General features: G+C 41.3%; 1 long non-coding RNA gene across 4 annotated transcripts in view; it reads left to right on the top strand.

Annotated features, from left to right (window-relative positions):
• Positions 1–1,319: 1,319 nt before the first annotated feature.
• LOC140896235 (uncharacterized) overlaps positions 1,320–22,725 on the top strand; it is a 382,955-nt gene continuing 361,549 nt past the window's right edge. For all 4 annotated transcript variants that reach the window (XR_012154477.1, XR_012154476.1, XR_012154475.1 and 1 more), the window contains exon 1: positions 1,320–1,466. This is a non-coding gene — a long non-coding RNA (uncharacterized lncRNA). The remainder of the gene's footprint in view (positions 1,467–22,725) is intronic.

Here is a 22,725-nt window from a genome sequence, read left to right as displayed (position 1 = left end):
TTTGTTGGACAGAGTGTAAATCAGTAGGCAAGTTACTAAAATTTACATAATAGCTTTCCTCAAATCCTGTTTAGAGAAAGGTCTAGGGCCTGATTTTCAGAGCTGCTGAGCAATTACAACTCCAAGTGAAGTCAATGGGAACAGCACATGCTCAGCACCTCTGAAAATAAAAAGAAAGCTACCAGTGGTAAATGTGACACAAATACAATAAGAGCCCAATGTAGTGTCCATTTTACAATATGAATGCTAGGAGGGTTCATCTCTCCACCTGATGCGATAAGCTGCTGGATGAAGAACTGTACTCACAGAAAGAATTCTGTAGCTATCATTGGCAGTTTCTGCCTGCTTCCATAACACACAACTTGCATAGCCCTGATTGTTATTAGTGCCGCCTCCAGTGGCCATAGATGTTACTGCTACTTCTCACCTGCAGCTCATCACCCGTCTTTGTCAAACTTACTCTGTGAGTGTGCATCCCCATTGCCATTACACATGTGTTGGCTTGGGAGTATTATCACACACACTTCTGGATCTGGACTACTTCTTACCATCAACTGTGTGTTCATAGCGCTGCCTCACACCATGTAACTGTGGCCCTTTTTGCTCCCTGGCCTTATAACCAAATGATGTGTCCTTTGTGTCTAAATATCATTGCTGGATAGAACAGTGTTGGCTGCTAGTTTGGCATTTGAGCAGTATCTCTATGTCCCTACCAGGGTATGATACACTTTAGGGGGACTCAGCTCACGCGGAGTGCAACCAGCTTAGTTTCCTGCATTTACCTTTTAGCATAGACACTGTCGCAGGCTCTTGTATTTGTATCATTTAAAGTTTCCGTTGACAGCTTGACTTTAATAATAATGACAATTACTCTTATTAGTATTTTTATACAGTAATGAGATATTCTTAGGCAATCTCTTGTTTTAAGTGACCACCCAAAGAATCCCCAGACACTGAATACACAGCTAGAGAATCTACGTTAACCTCAGATTTTTGTCAGTTTACAGTTTGTAATAACATTTGGCCAGCTATGTAGTTTTTTCAGTCCATCAGTCTCAAAGCAGTTTACTAAGGTGGATGTGCATCAGCAGGTTGGAGGAGCCTCACCTTTATGGGACTCAACAAATACAGCAGCAGCTGCATCAGCAGCATGCTCCTCACACTTTGCTCTAGCAGCTCTAATGAAAGATTTTGGCAAAGGCAGAAGTCCCAGTGGGTGCCAGATTGGCACTGGCAGCGACTGTGTTTTCCTTTTAGGATTTTTTTTTTTAAGAATTCAACCTGTTCTATAAGATGCTGCAGACTGAGATGAGGGGAGAGAGAGGGAAAATAATTTGTGCTCATTTACAAGTCACTTTCCTGCTACAGCCTTTTGCCCCTGTGCCTCTTAATTCTCCATCATGCTAATTAGGAATAACACTCGAAGGACTAAAGTCAAGGACAGTCTCTGGAAAGGGATGTAAAGGGTAAGCACTTCTCTGAAAGATTATTATGCTGTAACTTCTTATGGGTATTGGCCAGTATTTTCAAATGTAGATGCCTAAAGGTGTTCACTGACTAAATCCACACTTAGACACCTCCAAATTGCATCACTTATGGCCCAAGCCTGCCGCAATAAAGTCAAAGAGAGTTTTGCCATTGACGTCATTGGTAGTAGGATCAGGCCCTTATTTAGGTGCTTATATCTATATTTAGGCATCTAACTTGAGGCTACCAAATTTGATATTTTGGCCACTGTATATTTTGAGGAGTTGTGGGTGATCATCATCTCAGGAGAACAGGCCCTGTGTGTACTATATGTCTTATGTGCAGTTGGGCATGTACTACGTCTCCTTATTCTGCATGTTTCTCTTGCGCTCATTGATTTGGACCCAGCATTTTTTCTACCCATATTGGAGACCCTGGATGTAATGACTGTTGCCAGATGATTGACCGCTGGTGAGTTTCTGTGTGCTCAGTCTTGTACAAAGCTGTGGTGGTGATGGAGCCCTTTCCCCATGCCCTCTTTCTCTGTCCTGTATAAAACGTCTTCACTGGGCGATGCCAGGAAAGAATGTGAAGTAGAGTGTGGGGGAAAGCCTGGAGGAGTTTGATTATTATGAGGAGACCAGGAGCCACTTGAGGATGTTGGTTGAAGTCCAGATTAGCATATGGGAATGTATAGGCCTGGTAGATGTTTATTGTGCTCAAAATGGAAACATGCTTAAAATATGCTGCAGCTGGAGCTTACTCCTAGGCTTGATGTTGTAGCTCTTCAGTAGTGGAACCTGATTTTCAGAGATGTCGAATGCCCACAGCTCCCGGTAGGTTCAGTGGGAGTTGTGGGGGGTCAGCATTGCTAAATATCAGCCCATCATCTCTTTGTGGATACTCCTGCTTTAAGTTTTGAATATCATCTAGGATTCACACTTGGCTGACTTGTGCTACTTTTCTGTTTTCTTACATCGTGGGGCTGCTTTTTACTTTTAAGGGGCTACCACCACTTTGTCAGCTTTTACATTTAGTCGGTGCTAAAATAGGGAGGGGATGGCATTATCACAGCACATTATTGCTGCAGCATCTTCAAAGTGAGCTCCAGACATATGCAGTTTTTTCACTAAACAATGGAGACTTAATTTCACCAAGGTTATGTCTACACTGCAGCTAGGAGTGTGCCTCCCCACCTGAGCAGACAGACATGCGCTAGCTCTGCTTGAACTATCGTGCTAAAAATAGCAGTGTGGACACTGTGGCATGGGTGGTGGCATGGGTTAGCTGCCCAAGCACAATCCTTCCTGATCCCCTCTGTCCAAGTTGGGTCCAAATGTGCTGCCAGCTGGGCCACAATATCCACACTGCTATTTTTAACATACTAGTTCTGTTCAAGCTAGTGCATGTTTGTCTACTTGGGCTGCTAGGCACATTCCCAGCTGCAGTGTAGACACACCTTCAAGAGATGTTTCAGGAAGAGTGTGATCTGCTTTGCTTTGGAGCTAAATAAGTGATAGATTTCTTCTCAAAATCTATCTGCAGGAGGAGCAGATCTAGCTATGTAAATTAGTGCAAAATGTGTCTGCTTGTTTTTTAAGTGGTGCATCACACAGAGAGCATTCTCCACTAATTCCACTAACAATCTCCACTAGCTCCCAATTAGTTTTCAGGTTAAGTTTAAGCTGTTGATTTTGATCTGTAAAGCCTTAAATGCTTTGGGACTTGGTTACCTGAGAGACCATGTCTCTCCCTGTGTGACACTGCTGCAGCTGTGATCAGCAGGGCACCTATGCTAATAGCCCCCTGCTTAAAAGGAATGGGGCTATGTGCAAGGGTGTATTCTATATGATTTCTTCAACTCTGGACCTCAGAGTTGAACTTATAGGGTGTACTGCATAGTGCCTTTATTTTCTTAGGCTTTTGTTGCATAGGTAGGTTAAGCAATAGAGAGTGGTCTGATATTGGGGAAATGAGGGCCATCTAATCACCCAAGTAATGGTTAGCCAAGGTAAGTTATTTTGTTCACCAGTTTTGATTTTATCTGTGGCAGTTGGTTTAGATAGGCATCGTAGATGTGTATGGGTGCTCCCATCAAAACAACAAACTCAGAAAAGAGAGAGAGAGAGATCTTATTTCCCAGCTTATCAGCGGATATTAAAAACAATGGAGCAAAGGAAATAAACAAACACCAATATTTTAGTGACCTTCACAAACTGGCATAGAAAAACCGAGAACAAATACAGAATTTTTAAAAAGCTCACGATTAATCATGTAGAGTAAGAACTTTTGGAGAAGCCCAGCGTAGCTTGTATTATTCACGCTTGTCAACTCTGCTGAATAATTTACTTAAAATAAATGAGAGAGAATAGCAAGTGGCTATGCAAAAGGAGCCAAATGGTTTTTGCTTTAGATTTGAAACCTGTTCAAACTACTTAAACACGTGAACCCATTTTTGATAGTAGTTACTTTGGGTTACAGACAGTTATGTATTGAAAAATATGTGGAATATTTTTGGAAGAAAAAGAAAATGTTGTTAGGATATCAGCACAGTTCCTGCTTGGAATCGTAGGTGTATCAGCTTTTGGTAATAGCTGGTTTTAAAGAATTAAAGTCCTGTTTCTCAATTGATATCTAAATCAGTTTGATCTAGTACAGCAGTTACATTATGTTAAAGGCCTTTTCTTAAAACAAATTTTGGACAAAGTTCGTCTGCAAAATGTATGTTAATAAATAAGGCCCCAGTCTTCCAAAGAATTTGGTATGTACTTAACTTTATGCATCTAAGTAGTACCATTGAAGTCAATAGACTGCTTGTGTGTATAAATTTAAGCATATATTTAAGTCTTAACAGTACTGGAGCCATAAACATTAATTTACGATTTAGTTCTTCTCTGGTGAAATTATTTTCTAAAAATAAAATGGACAAAAATGCAGAAATACATGATATAAAAGTGATAGGACAGGACAGGTTACAAATTTTTGGTAACAAATACAGGAACATCTCTAGACTACCCAGAGGTTGGTGTATTTCTTCAGGTTTTACATTTATATTTCATATATTTTTCAATACTGTTTCTTTTTAAACTACTTTTCATAGGCAGCTGAAATTTTTGCAAGACAAATTTTTTAAAAACAGGACAGATAGCATTATTATTTACTAGTCTCTGTCTCCCTGAAAAGAAATTAAACACACAATGATCTGATTTTAGCTGACACAAGCTGCACAGTCACTCTGTCCTTAACTCACCCCATTGCAACCAGGGGGAAAAAAATCACTGATTTGGAACCCTGTCCCTACACAATTATCTGCTCCCTTGATGTTCCTTGCTTCTAACTATAAATGTTTTATCTTGCCCCTACCATTGTGGCAATGAATGTGCAGGTCAGAAGTATTAGCAGGCTGATCCTTCTCACACTCGGTTTTATGGTCCTTATCCCTTGTTGGTTTCACTTTAGTGATTTTCCTATTTCTCTTTCAACTTAGCTGATCTGCATAAACCAAGTTTTGGATTTTCAACTTTGTTGCATATGTGTGTGTGTCTCTCTCTCTCGCTGTTATGTTCTTTTCTCTGAAGTCTCTCCTCCTGGAAATCCAATTCTCAGTTGCTACCTCCTGCAGCCCATCTCACTGGTTTTCAATCATTTTCATAACTGTTTGACTTTTTCTATTCTAGCATGAATCGCTCCTCTTCCTTAACTTTGAAATGGATATCATCCCAGGAGTCTTATGCATCTTCACTATCTGCAGTCTCTCTCAGGCCATGTCTATGCTACAAACTTTTGCCGATACATTACCATAAAGCAGGGGTAGTCAATTGTTTTTTGTCAAGGTCCAAATTTCTTGATCAAGGTATAGCCAAGGTCCAGCCTTCAGAGAAAATAATAATAAAAAATATAACAGTAATGATAATAATAAATAAAAAGATTTCAACATCTGTTCATAAGTGTGTGGTAGTCCGGATTTGACCGCGTTCCCCCTATTGACTACCCCTGCCATAAAGCCACCACAGTTAGTATGTTGCTTGTGTACGTGTATTCTTAACTCCTTGTGTTGGTGCTGCACGCACTCACCAGGAGTGCATGTGTCAATGCACAGTGCAGTGCACTATGGATAGGTATCCCAGTGTGCCACTTGCCCCCTTCCAGCACACTGTCTTTTGGGAAATTTTGGCAATGCATGTGGGCAAAAACGAGTAGCACAGGGATGACTTGGCCTGTGGGGTCAAGTTCCCATCATGCAACTTTCTCCATCCCATAATACCATCCCTATCCCATAATTTGAATGTCTATTTTTAAAATCCCATGAACCTGCATGAGACTTGTCACTGTCTGTCATCTCTGAGAGAAGCATGGAGCCTGTCCAGCTCTGCATTACTGTCATGAGCATTGCAAGTACAGGATGCACTATCCTCTGTTGTTTGCAGAGTTGCTAGAAGAGCTACAGGGAACATAGTGATTTCAAGGAGGACAAATTGCTGTGGGACATAGCAAGATCCTGCAAAACAATGCTGCATCAGATCATGAGCAGAGAGCCTGGAGGATGAATACTGTGAACTTTAACCGTGCCCCCCAGAGTAATGCATTGTGGTGTACTGTGCTCTACTTGACCGAGCAGTCCCGGGGCCTGTTAGGAATTGTGTGGTGCCTGGTGTATATCTATGAATATAACACTGTCAATTCACCTATTAATTTTGTGGTGCTTGCTGTACATTTATAATCATTACACTGTATTTATCACTGATCCTGTGAGTTGTCACACTGTACAATAACAAATAAGTAGGTGCTTTTCAGTATCGGTAGGCATTCTGCAGCATATGTTGGGAACTAATAAAAATGAATAATTTTCCAAACAATAGAATTTTATTGAGTAACGAAAATACTTTTAAAAAGTTATGTGCAAGTTAAAAGCAAATACATTAAAAACTTAATACATTTATGGAACAGAGCTTAAGAAGAAGTTACACATACAGCAATCATGGCTCTCACAGGTCAGTGTATGTGAAGCTGTGGTTGTCCTTACTGTCCCCTAGTGTTTTGTGGAAGGGACGTGACCCCTGATGCCAAGTGGAATGTTGAGAGGGTGCTATAATGGAGATCTCCCTTGACTGCAAAAGGAGGCAAGCCCATGACTGTTGAACCTGTAGGTCCACAAGAGTCTGCTGTATCTGTGTTGGCTGCCAGAGAGGCCCCATTATGTCCTGGTGCATCTCCCTCTCCTTTTGCTGTTGGGACTCCTTGGCCTTTCACCTGTTCACTCTTTTCTTCTTCATACTGTCTGCAGTATTCATCTTCCAAGCTCTTTGCTCATGGTTTGATGCAGCACTGGCTTGCAGGACCTTGCAGAGCATGTCATCCCAAGACCTCTTCCTACTCCTCCTTATCAGGCTCAGGCATTCCGCTGGTGTGGAGGGGGATCCCTCAAGGGTGAAGTGGCAGCATCTACAGGTAAAACACACAGAGGTACCATTGTCAGGGTAATAATAATGGAAAGTGAAAATTAAGATTCAGAACTCCCTTCCCTTGCCGCCCTAAAGTGTTAAACAAGACATGCTTTGGTGTGTTTGTGGCATGGCACAACTGACAGCACCAGCCTTGGTGAATATGGCCTGCCAGGGGTGAGGGAAATGAGGAGGGAATTGCTCAGTTGCATGAAACTATGGGTATAGGGTAATAGTACTGAATACTGGCACCACTTTCCACAGGCAATAGTGATTTTGGCTAATTTCTCACTCTTAAGGGTAACAAAGGCACAGAGAGCACAGCTGCTCTTGGTGTTCCGAAGCCACCCGTATGCCTCTAGCCTGTTTACTGTAATGGTGCCTTCTGAAGTTATTGCTGACTGGCATGGGAAAGTGTCCTACTGGGGAGGGAGAAATGAGGCTGCCAATCTGGAAACCTTCAGGAGAGGACTGTAGAAAACCTCCATGAAGGTTTCATTGACATATCTCAGGAGGAGTCAAGGGACATCCCAGTGTTCATAAACAAAATGTTCTGCATAGACTTTACGGTCAGAAGGGACCATCATGATATCTAGTCCAATGGTTTTCAACCTTTTTTCATTTGTGGACCCCTAAAAAATTTCAAATGGTTTGGATCCCTTTGGAAATCTTAGACATAATCTGTGGACCCCCAAGGGTCCACGGACCACAGGTTGAAAACCACTGTTCTATGGTAATGACAACCTTTTGTGGACCCCTGAGACATAGAGTGCGGACCTTCACAGGTCTGTGGACCACAGGTTGAAAACCACTGATCTAGTCTGACCTCCTGCACATTGCAGGCCACAGAGCGTCACCCAGCCACTCCTGTAATACACCCTTAACCTCTGGCTGAGTTACTGAAGTCCTCAAATCATGATTTAAAAACTTCATGTTATAGAGAATCCACTATGGCCCCTTCCCGCCTAACTGTACAGGGAAATGAAATCAGATAACAAGTCTACCTCTCTTTGTTGTGCTGCTATCTCTTTTAGTATGCGTAAATTAATGAAAAGTCAATAGTTGTGTCCTGTTAAGTTGGGGGTGCCATTACTATAATGGGAAATACATTTATACACTTATCCCATGTTCCTTCCCCTTCATCGGGCTTGCCTGTGCTTGACTGCAGGGACTATTTGGACTGTGGTGGAGTGTCAAACAGGTCCTTGCTCATGGCATAGTTGGAACCCCATTTCCATGTTCCCCAACCTCCTCCTTCTCTTCCTTGCTGTTCATGGCAGGAGCCTGTGATGTGGGCAGCTTGGAGGTGTCCACAATGATGTGTGGGAGGTGGGGGGACTTTCTGCCACATATGGCATACAGCTCTTTGTAAAAGCTGCAGGCCTGTGGCTTGGCACCGTAATGATTATTGGCCTCCTGGGCCTTCTGGTATGCCTGCCACGGTTCCTTTTGTTTTCATGTGGCACTGCTGCTGATCCCCGTTGTACCCTTTTTTCTGCATCCCCTGTCCAATTTGCTCAGAAATGTCTACATTTCTACAAAAAGAAAAGGAGTAATTGTGGCACCTTAGAGACTAACCAATTTATTTGAGCATGAGCTTTCGTGAGCTACAGCTCACTTCATCAGATGTTTACCGTGGAAACTGCAGCAGACTTTATATACACACAGAAATCATGAAACAATACCTCCTCCCACCCCACTGTCCTGCTGGTAATAGCTTATCTAAAGTGATCAACAGGTGGGCCATTTCCAGCACAAATCCAGGTTTTCTCACCCTCCACCCCCCCACACAAATTCACTCTCCTGCTGGTGCTAGCCCATCCAAAGTGACAACTCTTTACATAATCAAGTCGGGCTATTTCCTGCATAGATCAAGGTTTTCTCACATCCCCCCCACCCCCATACACACACAAACTCACTCTCCTGCTGGTAATAGCTCATCTAAACTGACCATTCTCCAGGTTTAAATCCAAGTTAAACCAGAACATCTGGGGGGGGGGGGTAGGAAAAAACAAGAGGAAACAGGCTACAGATGTTCTGGTTTAACTTGGATTTAAACCTGGAGAATGGTCAGTTTAGATGAGCTATTACCAGCAGGAGAGTGAGTTTGTGTGTGTATGGGGGTGGGGGGGATGTGAGAAAACCTTGATCTATGCAGGAAATAGCCCGACTTGATTATGTAAAGAGTTGTCACTTTGGATGGGCTAGCACCAGCAGGAGAGTGAATTTGTGTGGGGGGGTGGAGGGTGAGAAAACCTGGATTTGTGCTGGAAATGGCCCACCTGTTGATCACTTTAGATAAGCTATTACCAGCAGGACAGTGGGGTGGGAGGAGGTATTGTTTCATGATTTCTGTGTGTATATAAAGTCTGCTGCAGTTTCCACGGTAAACATCTGATGAAGTGAGCTGTAGCTCACGAAAGCTCATGCTCAAATAAATTGGTTAGTCTCTAAGGTGCCACAAGTACTCCTTTTCTTTTTGCGAATACAGACTAACACGGCTGTTCCTCTGATACATTTCTACAGCTTGTCTGTAGTTGGGCCTGCACAGCCTCTTCTCCCCACAGGGCCAAGAGATCCATTATCTCCTCTCCAGGCTGGAGTGCGTCTGGAGTGTGTCAGCTGGGAAGTTTCATACAACAATGGAGAACTGCTAGGTGTGCTTGCCAAGTATGACCATAAAAAAAAGGCACTTCAAAAATTTGTCAGACTTAAAGTGTGTGTGTGTGTGTGTGCGCATGTGGGGTGGGGGGTTGGGGGTGGGGCGTTTCCAGTCTCCATGACCCCTGGTTAGTGGAACTCACAACTGTGACCAGAGCAGTCCATGTCAGGCTTTGTAGGACAGTTGCTGGAGGATTGTTAGGGCCGACATAGGTAATGCAGTGTCCACACTTGTGCTCTGTTGATCTCAGTATGTCGACTGTGGCTCCATGCTGTTCAGGGAGGTGAGGTTACTATGTCAGTGTAACATGGCACTTACATTAGAGGAAGACAAATTTTAATGTAGACACATGCACAACTAGGTCAACAACTAGGTGGCTTCTGTGACCTAGCTTTGTATGGTAGACCAGGTCTGAGCCTCCTGAGGTCAGGAAGTACTATTAATTAGTGTAGAATAGTTGACTATTGACTGCATTAATGTTTGAAAGTCTGTATTATGTCCACGTTGTGGTTTTGCCTTATGCATTTGTCTTTTACTTCAGCTACAACAAGATAGCAGGATTCAGTTTCAAGTACTATAAAACATACAATTAATTTTTATCCCCTGGATTGTAATTAAATTGCTCATCTCTCTTAAAAGAAAGTATTTGGTTCAGTAGTGCCACTTCATGTTTTGTTACTGATTTCACTGATCTTCGGACAGTGTCACTTCACTTGACAATTCCTCTTCCATTCCTTCATTGTTCAGTAGTTTCACATTCCATTACCCCACAATGCTAATGCAGAGTCCTACTCTAGAGACTGGAGAAAGGCAAATATAGTATCTATCTTTAAAAACTGGAACAAAGTGGACGCAGGGAATTATAGACCAGTCAACTTAACTTCAGTACTTTGAAAGATACTGGAACAAATTATTAAACAATCCGTTTGTAACAACCTAGAGAATAATAGGTAATAAGTATCAGCCTACATGGATTTCTTAAGAAAAAATCATGCCAAACCAACGTAATTTCCTTCTTTGACAGGCATACTGGCCTAATGGATGGGAGTAAGCAGTGGACATGATATATCTTGATTTTAGTAAGACTTTTGATGCAATCCCACATGACAGTCTCATAAGCAAATGAGGGACATGTGATCTAGATGAAATTACTATAAAGTGAGTGCATATCTGATTGAAAAACTCTACTCAGAGACTGGTTATCAGTGGTTTGTTGTCAAAATAGGTCTAGTACTTGTCAACATTTTTATTAATGACTTGGATAATGGAATGGAGAGCATGGTTTTAAAATTTGCAGATGGGAGGAGTTGCAAGCACTTTGGAGGACTAGATTAGTATTCAAAATGACCTTTACAAATTGGCGAATTGGTTTGAAATCAACAACATGAAATTCAATAACGATAAGTGCCAAGTACTACACATAGGAAGGAAAAATCAAATGCACAGTGAAACATATTCATTGGTAATAATATGGCACCACATTAATTATTATTATTATTATTTATTTATAGTGTCTAGGAGCCTCTATGAGAGATCTGGGCTCCATTGTGCAAGCCATGTACAAATAAAAACACAGTTCCTGCACTGAAATGCTATAATCTTAGTATAAAAGTGTCTAGTTGAAGCTCAACTGTGAACTATATGACTTGCTTTTCATCCAATAAAAATTACCTAAATTTCAAACACAATGATTGCAGATTGCTACAAATGGGGAACAACTGGCTAGCCGGGAGTTCTGCTGAAAAGGATCTGGGGGTTATATTGGATCACAAATTTAAACATGAGCCAACAACGTGATGTAGTTGAAGAAAAGGCAAATATCATTCTGGGGTGTTGTCAAGATTCATAGATTCATAGATTCATAGATATTTAGGCCAGAAGAGACCATTATGATCATCTAGTCTGACCTCCTGCACAATGCAGGCCACAGAATTTCACCCACCACTCCTAAAAAAGACCTCACACCTATATCTGTGCTATTGAAGTCCTCAAATTGTAGTTTGAAGACCTCAAGGAGCAGAGAATCCTCCAGCAAGTGACCCGTGCCCCATGCTACAGAGGAAGGCGAAAAACCTCCAGGGCCTTCCAATCTGCCCTGGAGGAAAATTCCTTCCCGACCCCAAATATGGCGATCAGCTAAACCCTGAGCATATGGGCAAGATTCATCAGCCAGATACTACAGAAAATTCTTTCCCGGGTAACTTGGATCTTACCCCATCTAAAAACCCATCACAGGCCATTGGGCCTATTTACCATGAATATTTAATTACCAAAACCATGTTATCCCATCATACCATCTCCACCATAAACTTATCGAGTTTAATCTTAAAGCAAGATAGATCTTTTGCCCCCACTACTTCCCTCGGAAGGCTATTCCAAAACTTCACTCCTCTGATGGTTAGAAACCTTCGTCTAATTTCTAATCTAAATTTCCTAGTGGCCAGTTTATATCCATTTGTTCTTGTGTCCACATTGGTACTGAGTTTAAATAATTCCTCTCCCTCTCTGGTATTTATCCCTCTGATATATTTATAGAGAGCAATCATATCTCCCCTCAACCTTCTTTTAGTTAGGCTAAACAAGCCAAGCTCCTTGAGTCTCCTTTCATAAGACAAGTTTTCCATTCCTCGGATCATCCTAGTAGCCCTTCTCTGTACCTGTTCCAGTTTGAATTCATCCTTCTTAAACATGGGAGACCAGAACTGCACACAGTATTCCAGGTGAGGTCTCACCAGTGCCTTATATAACGGTACTAAAACCTCCTTATCCCTACTGGAAATACCTCTCCTGATGCATCCCAAGACGACATTAGCTTTTTTCACAGCCATATCACATTGGCAGCTCATAGTCATCCTATGATCAACCAATACTCCAAGGTCCTTTTCCTCCTCCGTTACTTCTAGTTGATGTGTCCCTAGCTTATAACTAAAATTCTTGTTATTAATCCCTAAATGCATGACCTTACACTTCTCACTATTAAATTTCATCCTATTCCTATTACTCCAGTTTACAAGGTCATCCAGATCCTCCTGTAGGGTATCCCTGTCCTTCTCTAAATTAGCAATACCTCCCAGCTTTGTATCATCTGCAAACTTTATTAGCACACTCCCACTTTTTGTGCCCAGGTCAGTAATAAAAAGATTAAATAAGATTGGTCCCAAAACTGATCCTTGAGGAACTCCACTGGTAACCTCCCTCCAACTTGACAGTTCACCTTTCAGTAGGACCCGTTGTAGTCTCCCCTTTAACCAATTCCCTATCCACCTTTCAATTTTCCTATTGATGCCCATCTTATCCAATTTAACTAATAATTCCCCATGTGGCACAGTATCAAACGCCTTACTAAAATCTAAGTAAATTAGATCCACTGCGTTTCCTTTATCTAAAAAATCTGTTACTCTCTCAAAGAAGGAGATCAGGTTGGTTTGGCACGATCTACCTTTTGTAAAACCATGTTGTATTTTGTCCCATTTACCATTGACTTCAATGTCCTTAACTACCTTCTCCTTCAAAATTTTTTCCAAGACCTTGCATACTACAGATGTCAAACTAACAGGCCTATAATTACTTGGATCACTTTTTTTTCCCTTTCTTAAAAATAGGAACTATGTTAGCAATTCTCCAATCATACGGTACAACCCCTGAGTTTACAGATTCATTAAAAATTCTTGCTAATGGGCTTGCAATTTCTTGTGCCAATTCTTTTAATATTCTTGGATGAAGATTATCTGGGCCCCCCGATTTAGTCCCATTAAGCTGTTTGAGTTTCGCTTCTACCTCAGATATGGTGATGTCTACCTCCATATCCTCATTCCCATTTAACATGCTACCATTATCCCTAAGATCCTCTTTAGTCTTATTAAAGACTGAGGCAAAGTATTTGTTTAGATATTGGGCCATGCCTAGATTATCCTTGACCTCCACTCCATCCTCAGTTTTTAGCGGTCCCACTTCTTCTTTCTTTGTTTTCTTCCTATTTATATGACTATAGAACCTTTTACTATTGGTTTTAATTCCCTTTGCAAGGTCCAACTCTACTTGACTTTTAGCCTGTCTCACTTTATCCCTACATATTCTGACCTCAATAAGGTAGCTTTCCTTACTGATCCCTCCCTTCTTCCACTCCCTATATGCTTTCTGCTTTTTCTTAATTACCTCTCTAAGATGCTTGCTCATCCAGCTTGGTCTACAACTCCTGCCTATGAATTTTTTCCCCTTTCTTGGGATGCAGGCTTCCGATAGCTTCTGCAGCTTTAATTTAAAATAATCCCAGGCCTCCTCTACCTTTAAACCCATAAATTCTTCAGTCCAATCCACTTCCCTAACTAATTTCCTTAATTTTTGAAAGTCAGCCCTTTTGAAATCAAAAACCCTAGTTGCAGATTTATTTTTGTTAATCCTTCCATTCAGTTTGAACTGAATTAGCTCATGATCACTTGAGCCAAGATTATCCCCTACAACCATTTCCTCTATGAGGTCCTCATTACTCACCAAGACCAAATCTAAAATGGCATCCCCTCTAGTCGGTTCAGCAACTACTTGCTGAAGGAATCCATCAGCTATCGCATCTAGGAAAATCTGAGCCCTATTATTATTACTAGCATTACTAGCATAGAATCACCTCTGTAAAATCAGGATGGTAAATACCTTAAAGGTAATCAGATTCAAAACATAAAGAATCCCTCTAGGCAAAACCTTAGTTACAAACAGACACAAAAACAGGAATATACATTCCATCCAGCACAGCATATTTTACCAGCCATTAAACAAAAGGAAATCTAACGCATTTCTAGCTAGATTACTTACTAACTTTACAGAAGTTCTGAGTCTGCATTCCTGATCTGTTCCCGGCAAAAGCATCACACAGACAGACAGACAGACCCTTTGTTTCCCACCTTCCAGCTTTGAAAGTATCTTGTCTCCTCATTGGTCATTTTGGTCAGGTGTCAGCAAGGTTATCTTAGCTTCTTAACCCTTTACAGGTGAAAGGGTTTTGCCTCTGGTCAGGAGGGATTTTATAGGACTGTATACAGAAAGGTGGTTATCTTTCCCTTTATTTTTATGACAGGTGTAGTAATGGGAATTTGTATATAAGACAAGAAAGTTTATTTTCCCACTACTCCACAGTGGTGAGGCCTCAGCTCTGTCCAATTTTGGGTCCCACACTTTAAGAAAGATGTGGATAAATTGGAGTGAGTCCAGAGGAGAACAACAAAAATGGTAAAAAAAAAAATTCCTAACCTATGAAGAAAGATTAAAAAATGGGACATATTCAGTCTTGAGAAAAGAAGACTGATGGTGGACCCAATAACAGTCTTCCAATCTTCCAACCCAAACAGTCTTCCAGACTCCACACAGCGATAAAGGGAGTGAAGGAGCAGCACTGGGCCCAAAGGGCCCCCACCCCATAGCAGCTACAGAGCATCCTCTAAATGGAAGATCTGTTCAAAAGTGATCTTTGACAGTTATGCGGGGCGAGAGAGTGAAGGCAAGGCTGTCCAAAGGGAGGAAGTCACTTTGCAGCATCTGTGGATGGAGCAACCTACAGGAGAAGGGTCTGGACTGCGGGTAACATCCCGACTGGGAGGGTAGAAGCCTGACCTTCCCCATCACCCTCTACTGAGGGAGAATAGCTGGAACACTGGTGAGAGAGCTGGGGAATACTTATTTGACAAACTGAATGGCTGAGACTGATTAGGCAGACACCACCGATTTGGTCAATTTAATGCATCCTCTGTACACATGCACACACATCATACATCTCTTGAAAACTTATTGTGTCCATTTAAGATGCGGTATGATGTGGAGCTGTCAAGTGGTGCCATTACATAGAAATGCTGTCTGAGCAACAATTAAATTGGGGAAGAAAACTATTAGAGCCTCCCCTGGGATAGTGCTTGGGGTGTGCTATAGACCGCCGGGATCTAATTTGGATATGGATAGAGCCCTTTTTAATGTTTTTAATAAAATAAATACTAATGGAAACTGTGTGATCATGGGAGACTTTAACTTCCCAGATATAGACTGGAGGACGAGTGCTAGTAATAATAATAGGGCTCAGATTTTCCTAGATGCGATAGCTGATGGATTCCTTCAGCAAGTAGTTGCTGAACCGACTAGAGGGGATGCCATTTTAGATTTGGTCTTGGTGAGTAATGAGGACCTCATAGAGGAAATGGTTGTAGGGGATAATCTTGGCTCAAGTGATCATGAGCTAATTCAGTTCAAACTGAATGGAAGGATTAACAAAAATAAATCTGCAACTAGGGTTTTTGATTTCAAAAGGGCTGACTTTCAAAAATTAAGGAAATTAGTTAGGGAAGTGGATTGGACTGAAGAATTTATGAGTTTAAAGGTAGAGGAGGCCTGGGATTATTTTAAATTAAAGCTGCAGAAGCTATCGGAAGCCTGCATCCCAAGAAAGGGGAAAAAATTCATAGGCAGGAGTTGTAGACCAAGCTGGATGAGCAAGCATCTTAGAGAGGTAATTAAGAAAAAGCAGAAAGCATATAGGGAGTGGAAGAAGGGAGGGATCAGTAAGGAAAGCTACCTTATTGAGGTCAGAATATGTAGGGATAAAGTGAGACAGGCTAAAAGTCAAGTAGAGTTGGACCTTGCAAAGGGAATTAAAACCAATAGTAAAAGGTTCTATAGTCATATAAATAGGAAGAAAACAAAGAAAGAAGAAGTGGGACCGCTAAAAACTGAGGATGGAGTGGAGGTCAAGGATAATCTAGGCATGGCCCAATATCTAAACAAATACTTTGCCTCAGTCTTTAATAAGACTAAAGAGGATCTTAGGGATAATGGTAGCATGATAAATGGGAATGAGGATATGGAGGTAGACATCACCATATCTGAGGTAGAAGCGAAACTCAAACAGCTTAATGGGACTAAATCGGGGGGCCCAGATAATCTTCATCCAAGAATATTAAAAGAATTGGCACAAGAAATTGCAAGCCCATTAGCAAGAATTTTTAATGAATCTGTAAACTCAGGGGTTGTACCGTATGATTGGAGAATTGCTAACATAGTTCCTATTTTTAAGAAAGGGAAAAAAAGTGATCCAAGTAATTATAGGCCTGTTAGTTTGACATCTGTAGTATGCAAGGTCTTGGAAAAAATTTTGAAGGAGAAGGTAGTTAAGGACATTGAAGTCAATGGTAAATGGGACAAAATACAACATGGTTTTACAAAAGGTAGATCGTGCCAAACCAACCTGATCTCCTTCTTTGAGAGAGTAACAGATTTTTTAGATAAAGGAAACGCAGTGGATCTAATTTACTTAGATTTTAGTAAGGCGTTTGATACTGTGCCACATGGGGAATTATTAGTTAAATTGGATAAGATGGGCATCAATAGGAAAATTGAAAGGTGGATAGGGAATTGGTTAAAGGGGAGACTACAACGGGTCCTACTGAAAGGTGAACTGTCAAGTTGGAGGGAGGTTACCAGTGGAGTTCCTCAAGGATCAGTTTTGGGACCAATCTTATTTAATCTTTTTATGACTGACCTGGGCACAAAAAGTGGGAGTGTGCTAATAAAGTTTGCAGATGATACAAAGCTGGGAGGTATTGCTAATTTAGAGAAGGACAGGGATACCCTACAGGAGGATCTGGATGATCTTGTAAACTGGAGTAATAGGAATAGGATGAAATTTAATAGTGAGAAGTGTAAGGTCATGCATTTAGGGATTAATAACAAGAATTTTAGTTATAAGCTAGGGACGCATCAACTAGAAGTAACGGAGGAGGAAAAGGACCTTGGAGTATTGGTTGATCATAGGATGACTATGAGCTGCCAATGTGATATGGCTGTGAAAAAAGCTAATGTCGTCTTGGGATGCATCAGGAGAGGTATTTCCAGTAGGGATAAGGAGGTTTTAGTACCATTATATAAGGCACTGGTGAGACCTCACCTGGAATACTGTGTGCAGTTCTGGTCTCCCATGTTTAAGAAGGATGAATTTAAACTGGAACAGGTACAGAGAAGGGCTACTAGGATGATCCGAGGAATGGAAAACTTGTCTTATGAAAGGAGACTCAGGGAGCTTGGCTTGTTTAGCCTAACTAAAAGAAGGTTGAGGGGAGATATGATTGCTCTCTATAAATATATCAGAGGGATAAATACCAGAGAGGGAGAGGAATTATTTAAACTCAGTACCAATGTGGACACAAGAACAAATGGATATAAACTGGCCACTAGGAAATTTAGATTAGAAATTAGACGAAGGTTTCTAACCATCAGAGGAGTGAAGTTTTGGAATAGCCTTCCGAGGGAAGTAGTGGGGGCAAAAGATCTATCTTGCTTTAAGATTAAACTCGATAAGTTTATGGAGGAGATGGTATGATGGGATAAAATGGTTTTGGTAATTAAATATTCATGGTAAATAGGCCCAATGGCCTGTGATGGGTTTTTAGATGGGGTAAGATCCAAGTTACCCGGGAAAGAATTTTCTGTAGTATCTGGCTGATGAATCTTGCCCATATGCTCAGGGTTTAGCTGATCGCCATATTTGGGGTCGGGAAGGAATTTTCCTCCAGAGCAGATTGGAAGGCCCTGGAGGTTTTTCGCCTTCCTCTGTAGCATGGGGCACGGGTCACTTGCTGGAGGATTCTCTGCTCCTTGAGGTCTTCAAACTACAATTTGAGGACTTCAATAGCACAGATATAGGTGTGAGGTCTTTTTTAGGAGTGGTGGGTGAAATTCTGTGGCCTGCATTGTGCAGGAGGTCAGACTAGATGATCATAATGGTCCCTTCTGGCCTAAATATCTATGAATCTATGAATCTATGAAATGGGGATAAACAATGATACCATCAACATGTTAAAATGACCACTTTGAAATAACTGCATTTGTTTCTGTTAGTTTAATGACTCTGTGTATTATTTCAAGACTAACTCTGGCTTTCTTTCTGACCTCCACGTACCACAACAACTATCTAAAGGGTAAAACAAAATCTAATAATAAATTGGTACAGGAATCACTGAAATGTATAATGCTGCTCACATTTCTAGTCAACATCATCTTATTCATCATTATGATCTCTGTCAAGAGTGTGTGGGTTACCACAATCTTAATTGCCTTTGCACATACACAGTTCTATGCAGGGAAGACACCAGAAGAGATCTTGGACAGCATTCATTTGTAGGTCACAAGAGTTTATTTTCTCAAGTACTTTTTCATGATGATTTGGTTCTGGATGTGTTCTAGGGTTTTCAAATGCTGCACACTGCATAATGGACTCTGGTTGTCCAGGGAAAGTAAATGACTTTTCTTTCCCATGCTTCAGTGATATTTCTTGGGATGCTAGTCTAGCTGTGGACTGTTCTTGAAATACCACTATAGTCATTGAATGGAAAGCATTCTTTTAATCAGTGGTCTCTACATTGATTTATATATTATTATCTCCTTCATGGACAAGATTTCCCCCAGCATGAAGTGGTACAATTCCATTAGGGAATGAACACATCTTCCTGGATTCTTTCTGTTCAGTTTTTGCAGCACTAGTGATGAACCGCTTCAGCTCATAACAACTGATACAGAATCCATGAAGGTGTAGTTTGTCAATTAAATTGTGAGACCCAAACTCATGGTGTAGCTGTGTAGCAAGGCTTTATGTGCAGTGGTGTGATAATTGTGGAACTGTTAAATACTACGGATTCCACAAATGAGAGGCACCTTCTTTGAATGTCTTTTGAAGGATGATACTAAATGCTAGAAGAACAGGAGTACTTGTGGCACCTTAGAGACTAACAAATTTATTTGAGCATAAGCTTTTGTGGGCTACAGCCCACTTCATCGGATGCATACAGTGGAAAATACAGTAGGATGATTTTATATACACAGAGTACATGAAATAGCGGGTGTTACCATGTACACTGTAACGAGAGTGATCAGGTAAGGTGAGCTATTACCAGCAGGAGAGAAAAAAACCTTTTGTAGTGATAATCAAGGTGGGCAATTTCCAGCAGTTGACAAGAACATGTGAGGAACAGTAGAGGGCAAAAATAAACATGGGGAAATAATTTTACTTTGTGTAATGACACATCCACTCCCAGTCTTTATTCAAGCCTAATTTAATGGTGTCCAGTGTGCAAATTAATTCCAATTCAGCAGTCTCTCCTTGGAGTCTGTTTTTGAAGTTTTTTTGTTGTAATATTGTGACTTTTAGGTCTGTAATTGAGTGACCAGAGAGATTGAAATTTTCTCAAACTGGTTTTTGAATGTTATAATTCTTGACGTCTGATTTGTGTCTATTTATTCTTTTATGTAGAGACTGTTTGGTTTGGCCAACGTACATGGCAGAGGGGTGTTGCTGGCACATGATGGCATATATCACATTGGTAGATGTGCAGGTGAACGAGCCTCTAATAGCGTGCCTGATGTGATTAGGCGCTATGATGGTGTCCCCTGAATAGATATGTGGACACAGTTGGCAACGGGCTTTGTCGCAAGGATAGGTTCCTGGGTTAGTGTTTTTGTTGTGTGGTGTGTGATTGCTGGTGAGCATTTGCTTCAGGTTGTGGGGCTGTCTGTAAGCAAGGACTGGCCTGTCTCCCAGGATCTGTTAGAGTGATGGGTCGTCCTTCAGGATAGGTTGTAGATCCTTGATGATGCACTGGAGAGGTTTTAGTTGTGGGCTGAAGGTGACGGCTAGTGGTATTCTGTTACTTTCTTTGTTGGGCCTGTCCTGTAGTAGGTTACTTCTGGCTCTGTCAATCTGTTTCTTCACTTCAGCAGGTGGGTATTGTAGTTGTAAGAATGCTTGATAGAGATCTTGTAGGTGTTTGTCTCTGACTGAGGGGTTGGAGCAAATGCGGTTGTATTGTAGAGCTTGGCTGTAGACAATGGATCGTGTGGTGTGGTCTCGATGAAAGCTGGAGGCATGCAGGTAAGTATAGTGGTCAGTAGGTTTCCGGTATAGGGTGGTGTTTATGTGACCGTCGCTTATTAGCACTGTAGTGTCCAGGAAGTGGATCTCTTGTGTGGACTGGTCCAGGCTGAGGTTGATGGTGGGATGGAAATTGTTGAAATCATGGTGGAATTCCTCAAGGGCTTCTTTTCCATGGATCCAGATGATGAAGATGTCATCAATGTAGCACAAGTAGAGTAGGGACATTAGGGGACGAGAGCTGAGGAAGCGTTGTTCTAAGTCAGCCATAAAAATGTTGGCATACTGTGGGGCTATGCGGGTACCCGTAGCAGTGCCGCTGATTTGAAAGTATACAGGTATACCTATCCTGAAGGATGACCCATCACTCTCACAGATCTTGGGAGACAGGCCAGTCCTTGCTTACAGACAGCCCCCCAACCTGAAGCAAATACTCACCAGCAACCACACACCACACAACAAAAACACTAACCCAGGAACCTATCCTTGCAACAAAGCCCATTGCCAACTGTGTCCACATATCTATTCAGGGGACACCATCATAGGGCGTAATCACATCAGCCACACTATCAGAGGCTCGTTTACCTGCACATCTACCAATGTGATATATGCCATCATGTGCCAGCAACGCCCCTCTGCCATGTACATTGGCCAAACCAGACAGTCTCTTCGTAAAAGAATAAATGGACACAAATCAGACCTCAAGAATTATAACATTCAAAAACCAGTCGGGGAACACTTCAGTCTCTCTGGTCACTTGATTACAGACCTAAAAGTCGCAATATTACAACAAAAGGACTTCAAAAACAGACTCCAAGGAGAGACTGCTGAATTGGAATTAATTTGCACAGTGGATACCATTAAATTAGGCTTGAATAAAGACTGGGAGTGGATGTGTCATTACACAAAGTAAAACTATTTCCCCATGTTTATTTCCCCCCCCCCCGCTACTGTTCCTCACACGTTCTTGTCAACTGCTGGAAATGGCCCACTGTGATTATAACTACAAAAGGGTTTTTTTCTCTCCTGCTCGTAATAGCTCACCTTAACTGATTACTCTCATTATAGTGTACATGGTAATACCCGTTGTTTCATGTTCTCTGTGTATATAAAATCGTCCTACTGTATTTTCCACTGTATGCATCCGATGAAGTGGGCTGTAGCCCACAAAAGCTTATGCTCAAATAAATTTGTTAGTCTTTAAGGTACCACAAGTACTCCTGTTCTTTTTGTGGATACAGACGAACATGGCTGCTACTTTGAAACTAAATGCTAGCTGAATGATATGCCTCTTTATCTATCAACCAAAGGACAAACTCCTGCACCACTTGGGGCACAAAAGGAGCTGACCTCTGTAAACTACAGTTACCTGGCTTTGGATAATATTCTGAGGCTCTCATTTTGGCTATTTCAGACCAAAGGATTGAAGTGGCCTTATACCAAACCACTTGTTGATTTGAAAGCTGATCATCAGGTTCACTTGCCAGAAGAACATCTACAAAACATTTGGATGACTTAAGTTCCTGCTTCTGATTACTTGCAGCTTGGATAGCATCAGCTAATGTTATTGCACTGCATAGAACAATAGTAGACTGGCCTTGCTGTGCATGGAATGAAATGCCAGAACCGTGGTATTTTTCTAATCTTGGCTATGATTTTGTACTGGAATAAGTTGCACTTTCTACATCTGAGGGAAGTAGGGCTTTATATCTTTGTAACAGCTTAGACTGCAGCCTTTTTGTTCTATGTAAGATCATTCTCTCTCTCTCTCTCTCTCTCTCTCTTCAATTAGCTGATAAAATTCAATGACATCAAGTGCAGTATAACTAGATGATTTTGCTTTAAGATTTGTTTTACTCAAATAGGAAGAAAGGCATGTTGGAGTGATAAACTGCATCCTTAGCAATCAAGTCTTCCACAGATATTCTGTACAACGTCATCATCTCCTCTTTGAAGTGCAGCTTTCCTTAGATTGGTTGCTCTCTCAAGTGTTTCAATTTTATAAAATTTTCTTGTCTTTTCTTGTGTGTTTTTCTCAAGCAAACAGTGCAACAGCACCAATTGCTGGAAGATGCGCTTTCTCTGGTGGCTATAGAAGCAGGTGAACATGATACTGTCTTATCAGATTCAGTGTCTGTTTGCTTTCTTGGTTTCAATACAACTCTGATATGTGCCAAATTCAGCTTGGCTGTATATTTCTGAAAGCAACTTCTGTGATAGAGTATTGGTGGAACATCATGTAAACTAGAAACCTCATCCAG

Source organism: Lepidochelys kempii, chromosome 12 (assembly GCF_965140265.1).
Source record: "Lepidochelys kempii isolate rLepKem1 chromosome 12, rLepKem1.hap2, whole genome shotgun sequence".
NCBI lineage: Eukaryota > Metazoa > Chordata > Testudines > Cheloniidae > Lepidochelys > Lepidochelys kempii.
Note: the sequence above shows the minus strand (reverse complement) of the source record. Positions and strands in the feature narration are given on the sequence as shown.